Here is a 12,723-nt window from a genome sequence, read left to right as displayed (position 1 = left end):
AAGGAGGACAGAAGAGGAGGAGGACGGAAAAGGAGGAGGACGGAAGAGGCGGAGGACGGAGGAGGCGGAGGATGGAAGAGGCGGAGGACAGAAGAGGCAGAGGACGGAAGAGGCGGAGGACGGAAGAGAAGGAGGATGGAAGAGGAGAAGGACGGAAGAGGAGGAGGACGGAAGAGGCGGAGTACAGAAAAGGCGGAGGATGGAAGAGGCGGAGGACAGAAGAGGCGGAGGACGGAAGAGGCGTAGGACGGAAGAGGAGGAGGATGGAAGAGAAGGAGGATGGAAGAGGAGGAGGATGGAAGAGGAGGAGGATGGAAGAGGAGGAGGATGGAAGAGGAAAAGGACGGAAGAGGAGGAGGACAGAAGTGGAGGAGGATGGAAGAGGAGGAGGACAGAATAGGAGGAGGAGGACCGAACTGCATCTTAAGATCCCTAGGGGGAAAGGGATGGTAGTAATATAGTGTAGTATATCCATATTAGTGTAATATGAGTAATAATACTAGTGATAATAGTAAGAATGTAATAAAATAACAGTAGTAATAGTAGTAGGTAGAATAGCAGTGTGATCCAGGGTCCTAGGACTGATCGCCTTTTCTCGGGGTCAAGAAGGAATTTTTCCCCTGTGACACAAATTGGCTGAAGGTGTCCTGGGGTTTTTGCCTTCTTCTGGATCAACACTGTAGGTATAGGGCAGTATTAGTAGTGATAGGAAAGAAGAAGAATACTGTAATAAGATAGCACAATGTAATAATAAACATATCAAATAGATTTATAAAAACAAATTAAAATAACTCCAGTAGTACAATAATTAGTGTAATATTATATAACTTGTAATAACATTATTAGGTTTGATCCAGGGTCCTAGGACTGATCGCCTTTTCCCGGGGTCAAGAAGGAATTTTTCCCCTGTGACAAAAATTGGCTGAAGGTGTCCTGGGGTTTTTGCCTTCTTCTGGATCAACACTGTAGGTATAGGGCAGTATTAGTAGTGAGAGAAAAGAAGAATAATACTGTAATAAGATAGCACAATGTAATAATAACCATATCAAATAGATTTATAAAAACAAATTAAAATAACTCCAGTAGTACAATAATTAGTGTAATATTATATAACTTGTAATAACATTATTAGGTTTGATCCAGGGTCCTAGGACTGATCGCCTTTTCCGGGGGTCAAGAAGGAATTTTTCCCCTGTGACACAAATTGGCTGAAGGTGTCCTGGGGTTTTTGCCTTCTTCTGGATCAACAGCTTTAGGCATAGGGATTTTAGTAATACCATTATTAGAATCACAAGAATAATAAAAAAAAAATAGAATTACATTTTTTTAATTAGTTTTATAGCAGTTACAATTAATTGCATTAATGCAATAATAAAAAATAGTAAAAATGGTGGTAATAATAATAATACAAAAAACTAGTCCCAGTTAGTAAGTTAGTGTAATGTTAGTGTAGGGACCCATCTGAAGAGGTCGCCTTGACGTTGGCAGATGGGCTCGCACAATTTGCTCAAAATGTGCGCTAAGAACCTCATATTTCTATGTACAGGAGATCTAGCAGTAATACCATTCAGGAGATAGATATCTGTGTACACACATTTTGTTATATACTTTTGTGCAGCACACAGGGCAGATATACAGGCACAGGGCGAGAGTGTTACAGTGATATTATAACTCGGCCTTAAGGATAAAATGCTGATAACTACAGATCCTGCAAACACATCCGAAACTAGACCTTGTAAATAACTGGTTCCCAGCTAGTGGTAAATATGTACAGGGCAGTCCGGTACCAAGACCTGCTCTATAGGACACATTATCATCAGGCAGGACCTGTCAGGGCTCTTACAAGATCAGCAGCAGAAGTGTGGCTGTATAACACAGTCCTGTTCCGGCCTCAGCGGCCCACAGTGGAGCCAACCCTGATCCTGGCAGCTTAATCCATTGTATGACACAGTAGGGGGCTTCCACAGCATTTAGGCACTTTAGACAGGAGAGGGAGGCATGATCATGGTGCCAATGAGTTTCTATGGCAGCTGAGATCTAACAATGGATCCCATGACGGCCATCTTACTGCTCCTATTAGACCCCGGCTGAGGAAAGGTCTATGAGGACACCGGTCAGACTTATGTCGCCTGCTCTGCACATATTAGAAATACCTAGGGCTGATTAGTTTGCCATTTGTAAATCTGATCCAGCAGCGCTGGGCTACCACTGACGTGATCAGGGCTATTGAGCTCCTAGATTGGGCAGAGGAGCTCAGTATTCAGCAGGAGCTGGCCGAGGAGAGCGGAGCAACTTGCATAGGGCTGCTGCACAAGAAGCAACTTACAAGGTGGAGATTTACCCGGAGACGCTGTGCTCGGGCTGTGATCTGCTGTGCAGGCTGCATAGTAGATGCCTCCAAGGACCCGAACTTCACCCCTAACAGGCACAGCAGAGCTCGGACGGCTGCAAGTGAACAGAGAGCGGCTGATTAGTAACTGCTGTGTCTCCTGCAGCTCAGATAAGAGCTGCACAGAGCGGGGGCTCAGTAATGATGAATATGGGAAGTGTCCGCCCCTCACATGCCCTATATGCGGCCTCCAGAGGTAAAGTCTCCCCTGTAACCAGCGCCTCCTCCCACCTTCTCTGCTGGCATGCTCCATTACTTAAAGGGGATGTCTGAAGAAAACAAGTTATCACTTATCCACAGGCTCGGTGATCACTTACTAATCGTGGGGTCTGACCGCTGCGAGCCATCGTCTGATCGGGAAGGAGTGGAAAGTCAGGGATCAACTGCAGCTCCATTCATTTTCTATGGGGCTCCGGAAAAGCCGAGCTCAGCGCTTGAATGCCACATAGGGAATGAATGGAGCGGATCCTGGAGCAATAACATGTCCTCCTCTCCTAAGCTTTCTGTCTGTGTAAGTGGCTCAGCCCTTGTCTCCCCTTCTGCTCCGGCTTCTGTGCTGGTCCTTGTGAGGAAGAGGAAACCCTCTGCCCTTCTGCTCCAGCTTCTGTGCTGGTCCCTGTGAGGAAGAGGAAACCCTCTGCTCTTCTGCTCTCAGTCCTCTGCGACTTTTCACAATCGCTCAGTGCACCCATTATATGTAATAAGGATCATTCTTCATCCCTTGTCCAGCTTTCATCCCCCCCAGTCTGACCAGCAGACAAGATAATAAACATGTGAGCGGAAGGTTCACAATTATTAGATGTGTTGTGAAAAGTATCCACAGCATTATCCAGAGAAAACTGCAGGGTGACCGCTTGTGAAACCAGCACAAAATCCAGCGGACAGCGCTTCCCTGCCACCCCGCCGGTCTCTGTATCCTGGCATTCAGCTATTCCATTTGGTGCTTATTCTGGGAGGAAAACAAAAATGTGATGTTCTTACACAGACGCCTGAAGACTCAGCTTTTCATCATCCATGTTGGGCTGTTGTACGACGTGTGGATTACTCTGCTTGTTGGATTCTTGCATTACCACAAACACTGCCTTTATTTTGTGATTTCTGTGCCGCTTCCCACTTCTATTGGCAGTGTGATATATTAGCACGTGAGGGCTGCCACAATCATGTGTCAATAGGTTATTGCTGGAGGCCGTGATATAGAGACCGTCCTGGTCCAGGGAGGAGTTGGTACAGAAGCACCTAGAGAGGGGGGTACAGGGGCTTCATTTCAATTTTAAGCTTAGCTGGATTGTGTTTAGCTACAAGAATGGAAAGTAAAATAATAAAATCTTAATTTTTTTTTTCTATTTGGCAAAATCGTCCATCAGAGGTTTGGCCACTACCGAAAAGTTTTTGATGAACTTACAGTAGTAGCTGGCGAAACCCAAAAGCTTTGTAATGCCTTTAAGTCCTGAATATAATACCAATCCAGTACCGTCCGGACTTTGGCCAGATCCATGCAAAAACGGTGTATGATAAGAAATAACCCTGAATGGAGAACATACATTTCTCTGGTTTGACAAATATTTTATTATCTTTGAGTATCTGTAAGACCTGCCTGACATGTACCTGATGTGACTAGAGGTAAATAAATTAATATGTCATCAAGATTGGTTTGTTGTGATCTACCTGCTAGATGACTAAAAATGTCACTAACAGTGTTGAAAGAAAGCGGGAGCATTAGTCAACCCAAATGCCATCACAAGCTTTTCATAGTGCCCCTCAGGAGTATTGAAGGCCATCTTCCACTCATCTCCTCAATGTGAATGAGATTATAAGCCCCCCTGAGGTCTAGTTTAATCAAATCGTAGGAGCCAAATGGTTTTCTAAAGAGGTCCGGGATGAGAGGGAGAGGATATGCATCCCAGACCGTGATCCGATTAAACTCGCGAAAATCAAGGCGGGGGCGCAACCCCCAGTCTTTTTTTTTGACAAATAAAAACCCCACTGCAACGGGAGATGAAGAACGTCTTATATGGCCCAATGGTAGACTTTCAGTGATCTAGTTTTTCATGGCCTGCCTCTCTGAACCAGAGATATTATATAACCTGCTTTTTTGGCAGCTTGGCCCCAGGAATAATATTAATGACGCAATCATAAGGATGATGGGGAGGAAGCTCTTGACACCCCTGTTCAGAAAACACATTCCTGAAATCAGATCCACCATAGCTATCCGAGTGACCAAGCAGTGTTCTTGACAATACTCGCTCCATTTTACCACCTCCCGAGTCTGCCAGTCTACGGCTAATTGCCTGACTCGCCCCACAGGGCCGTGGGGCACACCGCAGCCGGGTCTTATGGCGGCTTTTGGGGAATATCACGGTGGCTGGCCCGGGGCGGTCAGTGCAAAAAGGATTATTTATAGGATTTGTCGTGACGCCACCTGTGGTGTCTGGTGAGTATCACCAGCGCTGCAACAGTCCTCTGAGGCAGATGTTAGGGCAGCTAGAGATGGAACGGCTCCCCACAGGTGGAGCGGGCCTCAGGGCAGTGTAAATAGATGGAGGGTGCGCTGGGCGTTGTAGTGCAAGGAGGGAAATGGCACCAGTGAAGGAATAGACGGAGGCAACTCAGTGCAGTCGTCCAAGATTTTATTCACAGTTCTGCAGGCAACGCACAAGTGCACGTTACAGGTGAAGGCCTCCCACGTCGCGCCGTGTTCTCCCTGGCAGGGGTTCAATCCTTCCTCAGGAAGTTTAGGAATGCTTGGCAGAACCCCACTTTCTCGTGTTCCTACTTTGACCGTCTTCACAGTAGGTTCTTCTCCCTGCTGCCCTGTGCTGCCCACTCTCAATCCCGCTCGGGTATGCTGAAGTCCTTCCTGTACGTCGGATCCGGGACCAACCTGACCCCCTGGAGATTAGATTAGAATGCGGCAACCGATCCCTCTGTCTTCTGGCCGATGCGGGGCGTACGGGTGCTGTCCTGCACGCGCCGTACCCCTGGGATCCATTCTTAGAATGGAGCCTACTCCCTGCTCCCCTCCGGGGCCTCCATCCTGGACCCTACTTGTGGAGCAGAGCTCCTGCTGAGCCTCTGCTCCCAGACAGTCCTCACTGACCGTCTGTACTGTACTGACTGACCATTCTGTTCTGAACTGCCACCCTAAGATTGCTTCCCATTATATACCTACTGTGTGCTCCTTCTAACTGCTTCCTCCACCCACACCCACTACTGGTTCCCCCTACCTTTGGGTTTCCCCCACTCCAGCCAGGGACAGGGCTCAGCAGCTGCGCTCTGCATGTTGCCCTTCCAGCCGGCCTGGAGCAGTGTAATGTTGGATGCAGGTGTTTTAGGGGGTTCTCTGCAGCACTCCCATCTTACCTGAGTGAAGGGAGACACCACATCTCTGGATGAGGTGCAGTACCTCTGTGGCGACTGATCCCTCAGGGATGCCACATGCCCATGATGCAGAAATGCTCCGGATTAATCTTGAGTGTTTCTGCATCTCCCTGGCAGAAAAAACCCATGCAGATTTTCCATGCATTTTTCCTGCCAGGCACAAGCGTAAGTGAAGCGTTTTTCACATGCATGTCCGCATGCGGGTTGCCAACCGCTTTCCAAGCAATTTTAGCATCACTTGGAAAGTGCTTGACAACTTGGTCACACTATATAAATCCATGCAACCGGCATGGATTTATATAGTGTGACCAAGTTAATAGTTGAAAAAAAGAATAAAAATGGTAAAAAAAAAAAATAGAATTAGACTTACCGGTAATTCTGTTTCTAAGACCCTCCATGACAGCACACCTGGAGGTAGCCTCCCCATCCTAATTAGGGACAGGAAAACAAGAGGTTAAATAGCCCCTCCCTGCTACAATCCCCAGTGTTTTCAAAGGACCACACAGTATGAATGCTCTAAATATTTATTAACACTAAGGATTTTTCCAATCAATAAAGAAATGGAGGGAACTACCCGTGAGGTTGTGGAGGGTCTTAGAAACCGAATTACCGGTAAGTCTAATTCTATTTTCTCCAATCCCCTCCATGACAGCACACCTGGAGTAATACCAAAGAATGAATTTTAGGGAGCGACAACAGCCTGAAGGACTTTCCTTCCAAATGCTAAGTCTCTATTAGATATTACATCTAGTCTATAATGTTTAGCAAAGGTATGGACAGACGACCATGTAGCTGCCTTGCAAATCTGCTCAATGGATGCACTAGCTTTTTCCGCCCAGGAGACCGACATAGCTCTAGTAGAATGAGCTTTCAAGGATTCCAGAGGAGGCAAATCTTGAACTATGTATGTTTCACAAATTGCTTTCTTAATCCAATTTGCTAGCGTATTTTTGCAATTTTCTTTCTTTTATTGGGGCCTCCATATTGGACAAATAGGTTCTGATCCTTCCTCCAGGTTTCAGTCTGCCTCAAATAGCGGATTATAGTCCTCCTTACATCCAATGCGTGGAATTCTTCTTCCTTGCTATTTGACAGATTTAGACAGAATGACGGAAGAATTATGGGCTGAGACATATGAAAATTAGACGACACTTTAGGTAGAAAAGAAGGATCCAACTGGAGGATGATCCTGTCCTCCAAAATACGACAATAAGTCTCTCTGATAGACAGGGCTTGGATTTCACTCACTCTTCTGGCTGTAGTCAGAGCTATAAGCAATGCCGCTTTCCAAGACAATTTGTCTATGTGTGCCTCCGCTATTGGCTCAAAAGGATGCATAGTTAGGCCTCTAAGAACTACGTTGAGATCCCAAGGTGGAACTATTTTAGCTCTTGTTGGATTAATCCGAGAAGCAGCTATCATGAACCTCTTAATCCATCTGTTTTGGGCCAAATCAGCATCAAAATAGGAACTTAAAGGCGAGACTTGGACCTTCAGCGTGCTTGGTCTTAATCCTTTAGACAGACCGTTCTGTAGGAAATCCAAGATTCTGGCCACGTCAGGCCGAAAGGGATCTAATGGACGAGGCTCATACCACAGCTTGAAAGCTTTCTAGATTTTTCCATAGATGGAATTTGTGACTGGTTTTCTGCTTTTCTGCAGTGTATGTGACTCACCCCCAGGGGTGTCGTGGGGCACCCGGCAGCTGGGCCTAAGACTGCCTGCGGGGATTATCGCGGTGGCTGGCCCAGGGCGGTCAGTGCCAAAAGGAATTATTTGTAGGGAATTTGTCGTGACGCCACCTGTGGTGTCTGGTGAGGATCACCAGCGCTGCAACAGTCCTCTGAGGCAGATGTCAGGACAGCTTGAGATGGAACGGCTCCCCACAGGTGGAGCAGGCCTCAGGGCAGTATAAATGATGCAGGTTGCGCTGAGCATTGTGGTGCAGGGAAAGCGATGGCACAGCAGGAGTAACGGACAGAGACAGGGGATTTGCTTCATTACCTTTACTGGTACAGCTGTTAGGTACGGTCCAGGGTACTCCAGATGAAGGGCGCACTTTTGGACTTCTCCCCAGGGAGCGGGTATAGGGCCTCCTGCTCCGTGTCTGTCCCTATCTATGCTCCTGGTCAGCCTGCAACTGGGCCTAGCTTATGTGTCCTGCTTTTACTTCACCTGATGCTCAGAAATAGGACCTCTGGTTGGTAACCACTTTCCCTGGACGTCGGGGCCTTCGTGGTTCCTGATCCTGTGTGTGTCTAGCCTTCAGGTTTGCCAGGGACTTGTAGTCCTCCTGGGATTCCGGTTATCTCCACTGGGTGTAAAGGGTCCCTGTAGGCGCGGACCCAGTGTCCGGTAGATATAATGGGGTGAGCTTACTGTGCTCCTCTGCCCCCTTGGTTTCACCCCCCTTTTTCTCCTCGCCGTCAGTCACACTCGGGGCCCTCACTACTAGGCAGCTGACGTGCTGCGTCTTCACCGCTATCTGAGCGTCGGTACGCTCTCAGGCTCTCTCTCAGCCTACCTGCTCTGCTCTGACTCTGAGCACTCACTAATCCACTGAGCTGCCTGGCTCCACCTTCCCTATATATATCCCTATCCGGGCTCCCTCTGCTGGTATGAGGTGGAAGGTAGAGGTGTTTGTATGTAGTGAGGGCCTCTTGCGGAGAAATCCATCCATGCACCCTTCTGGGTTCTGTGGCACCAATGCACAGCAGGGCGCCACATTTGGATCACCTGTACTGAGAAGCCTCTGACTTTTCAGAGGGCGGTCTCAGAAGCCAAGCTGCTAGAGCCAAATTCTGAGGGGCCGGATGCAAAATCTGGCCCTAATGCAGCAGATCGTGGATTCGAGGAAGAATCAATGGATCCTCCATTCTTAGACTGCTCAATGTTCCGAACCATGCTCTTTTTGGCCACATTGGAGCTATTAGGATAGTCTTGACCCCTTCCGACCTGATTTTTTGTAAAGTCCTTGGTATTAACAGAATCAGGGGAAAAGCATTAGCGAGCCCAACTTTCCAAGGGTGAGCGAATGCATCTATCCCTGTTGCTGAATCCTCGGGGTTCAAAGAGAAAAAAGCTCTTACTTTTGCGTTTTCCTGGTTCGGAAACAGGTCCACATCTGGGTATTCCCACTTTTGAACAATCATCTGAAATATCTTCGAGTTCATGCTCCACTCCCCTGGATGAATGTCTTTTCTGCTCAGAAGATCTGCATGATAGTTGTCGGAGCCCCTCAGATGCAGAGCCGATAAGGATAGTAGATGATGCTCCGCCCAGTGGAAGATCCTTTCGGAGATCATCTGTAACCTCCTGTTTCTTGTACTTCCCTGATGTCTCAAGTGGGCTACAGTTGTCATATTGTCTGAGTAGACTCTGACATGCGGCCTCTGAAGCACAGTATTGGCTGCCCATAGGGTTTCTTCCACCACTTTCATTTCTCTTAAGTTTGAGTACTGCTCTGCTATTTCTTGCGACCAGACCCCTTGGAAGGCCACGTGGGAGACTACTGCTCCCCATCCCCTTTTGCTTGCGTTTGTTTTGACGGATAACAAGGGAAGTTGAATCCATGCTGAACCTTTCTCCAGATTTCCTGGACAAAGCCACCAATTTAAAGATGCTTTCACCTTCTCTGGCAGATGAATTCTGTTGGAGAGGGAACTTGGAAATCTGTCCCAACAGGAAAGGATGTAGTTTTGAAGGATCCTTGAATGCACTTGAGCCCAAGGTACCGCCTGAATAGATGAGGTCATGGACCCGAGGACGGACATGGCGAATCTTAATGACACTCCGCTCTGGTTCTTTAGTGCATAAACTTTCGACCTCAACTGAATCTGCTTCTCTTTTGGCAGAAAAGAGGCTTGTTGCTGAGAATCCAGGAGAATTCCCAAGAAGGTCTTCCTGGTGGAGGGAATCAGATCTGACTTTTGGTAGTTTATCAACCATCCCAAGGATTCCAGGATCTGGAGGGTCATCTGGAGGTCTCTTTCCAAACTTGAAACCGAGGGAACCATCACCAAAAAATTGTCTAAATATGGGACGATGCAGATATTCAGTTTCCTTAGATAAACCTACTACCTCTGCCATGAACTTTGTAAACAGGCGGGGTGCTGAAGAAATGCCGAAGGGGAGTACATTGAATTGAAAATGAAGTACTCTCGGTTCTGAGTTACAGCAAATCTGAGAAATTTTCTGTAATCCGGATGAATTGGCACGTGGTGGTAAGCCTCTGGCTGGTCTACTGTTGCCACGACAAATCCTTCTCCAATCAACGGAATCGTGGACTTTATTGACTCCATCTTAAACCTTCTGTATTTCACATATTGGTTGAGATGTTTCAGATTGAGGATTATCCTGTAAGAACCTGAGACCTTCCTTAGCAGAAACACCTGAGAATAGTGTCCTTCTCCTTGTTCCATGCGAGGCACTGGTGAAATGACTCCTGCGTTTTGAAGCTTCTGAAGACCTAACATTAGGAGCCTGTGTAATCTTGTTGATGGTAAAGATATTACTTCTATCCCTCTTGGAGGGTAGATGGTAAAGTCTGTTTCTGCTCCTACCGTCACCATGTCCAGTATCTTCCTGTGTGAAGATATAAGCTGCCATTGAGGAAGGAAGCTCGCAATTCTGCCTCCTACCCTCTTGGCGTCATTGTCTGTCCTGCCTAGAACCTTGAAAGATATTCCTACCTCTTCCCCCTTTTGTGTAACTCCAGCGACCAGTTTTACCCTTGCCTCTGTACTGAAATGCTTGCTGCTGTTGTTGTTGAGGGGGAAGAAATGGTCTCTTTCTGAAACTTTTTGGATTCTTTGGCTCTGGCAGAGACTTCTTCTTGTCGGATGCTTTCTCCAACAACTCGTCTAGGACCGCCCCAAACATATACTCTCCTTTAAATGGAATGGAACAAAGCTTAGATTTTGATGCGTTGTCCCCACTCCACATCTTCAACCACAGAGCTCTTCTCGTAGAATTTGATAATGCTGCCGATCTTGCCGCAATCTTGACCGACTCCGCCAAGGCATCCGCTAGGAATCCAGTGGCCTTCTGCAGAAAAGGAAGAGATGATAGGAGGTCCTCTTGAGTGGTACCTTTCCAGAGATATTCCTCTAGATGTTGTAGCTAGAGAAACATGGAACGAGCTACACAAGTTGAAGCGATATTAGTCTTCAGTGAAGCCACCGATGTTTCCCATGCCTTCCTTAGAAGGCTGTCCATCTTCCTATCCATAGGATCTTTGAGCTGTGACGAGTCTTCAAAGGGAAGGGTTGTTTTCTTCGCAACCCTTGCCACCTGTACATCAACCTTCGGGACTTCCATCCATAGCTTAGCCACCTTTTCATCTAGAGGAAATCTATCCTTCATTTCTCCTGCCATACTAAGCCTTTTCTCAGGTGACTCCCATTCATCCAAAATAAGACTCCGAATGTTGTCATGCACAGGGAACACTACCTTCTTGGATTTCAGACCGCCAAACATTTCATCCTGAACTGTACGAGTTTCCTTCTCCTCTTCCACCTGCATCGTGTCTCTCACCTGCGACAACAATTCCTCCATATTCTCAGATGAAAAGTAATATTTCCTATCTTCCTCATGATCTTCACTTAGGACCCCTTCTTCCGGTTCCTCCATAGACCCTAATTCTGAATCAGAGGTCTCTCTAACCGTATATTTTCTCCTTTTGGGGGGAGATGGACCTTCAGCTCTGGCTTGTGAGAAGGAGGCTAGGGAAGATTGTATTTCCTGCCGAACCATTCCCCTGACTTCTTCCATAAGGGAAGGCTGTTCTTCCTTCACAATGTTGTCAGTGCATTTCCAGCATAGGGGTTTCTTATGCCCTGAAGCCAGCTTTTTTATACAGATGGCACATTTGCGAACTGTAGAGCTTTCTCCCACTGTCGGTGCAGGATCCTTGTCTCCCTAAATTAAAAATAAAAAAAGGGGAGATTTAAAATATATTTAGGATCCTGCTCAAAAGAGAGTGGGGAATAACCTAGGACCTAGTACTTACTGGGTCCGGGTTAGCGCTGGGCTCTGCAGACGCAGGCTGTGGAACAGCACCCTCCATAGTAGCAGAATATTCTGTCCTACCTTAATGGAGTCTTCTCATCTGGGTCTTTTATAGGGGAGACCGAGATCCAGTGCCAAATTTTCACCTATCCGGTGAAGGATCCTCATTTTCAGGGCAAACCGCGGCTTCTCCTTTTGAATTTCTTGCCGCGGCCCCATGCGTTCCACGGTGGAACGCACCAGAAGTGACGTCCCGCAGGCCAAAAGCCTGACTGCCGGCACGCCGCCATGGAAGACAGAGGAGACTCCGGCCGGGGAGCTACAGGAGGCCCCCAGCCCCCAAAACCCTACTCGGCTTTACACGCAGGCGAGTGTGTGTGTGGGGGGTCCCGCTCTCAAAGAGACACGGGAGCTGCAAAGGAAGGAAGGTCGGAGGCGATCGCTCCCTGCAGCCCGGCAGGTAAATTTAATAGGGCCCTGCTTGCTGGCCGCAGGCACCCCAGTTTACCTCTTCATCCCATAGGGACAGGAAAACACTGGGGATTGTTGCGGGAAGGGGCTATTTAACCTCTTGTTTTCCTGTCCCAAATTAGGATGGGGAGGCTACCTCCAGGTGTGCTGTCATGGAGGGGATTGGAGAAAATAACATTATACTTACCTTCTGATGGCCCCCGGTCTTTTCTCCACTGCGTCTGGTCTCTTGTACGGCTCGCGGTGGTGTGAAAGGACCTTCCCTGACGTCATTTAGTCATGTGACAGGTCACGCGACCACCGTGACCTGTTGAACATCCGCAACAAGACCACAGAGAAACAAATCAAGAAGAAACGTCACACTCACCGGAGTGTTGATCAGGTTCAGGAGATACTTCTTTCCCTCCTAAGTGTAAAACAGAGACGCAGTCTGGGCCTTCACCGTAATCCCGCGCTCCCTCTCCACCTGCAGCTTG

Source organism: Phyllobates terribilis, unplaced genomic scaffold, assembly GCF_046119375.1.
Source record: "Phyllobates terribilis strain yellow unplaced genomic scaffold, ASM4611937v1 Scaffold_114__1_contigs__length_5359813, whole genome shotgun sequence".
NCBI classification, from domain to species: Eukaryota; Metazoa; Chordata; class Amphibia; order Anura; family Dendrobatidae; genus Phyllobates; species Phyllobates terribilis.
This window is presented reverse-complemented; position numbering follows the sequence as displayed.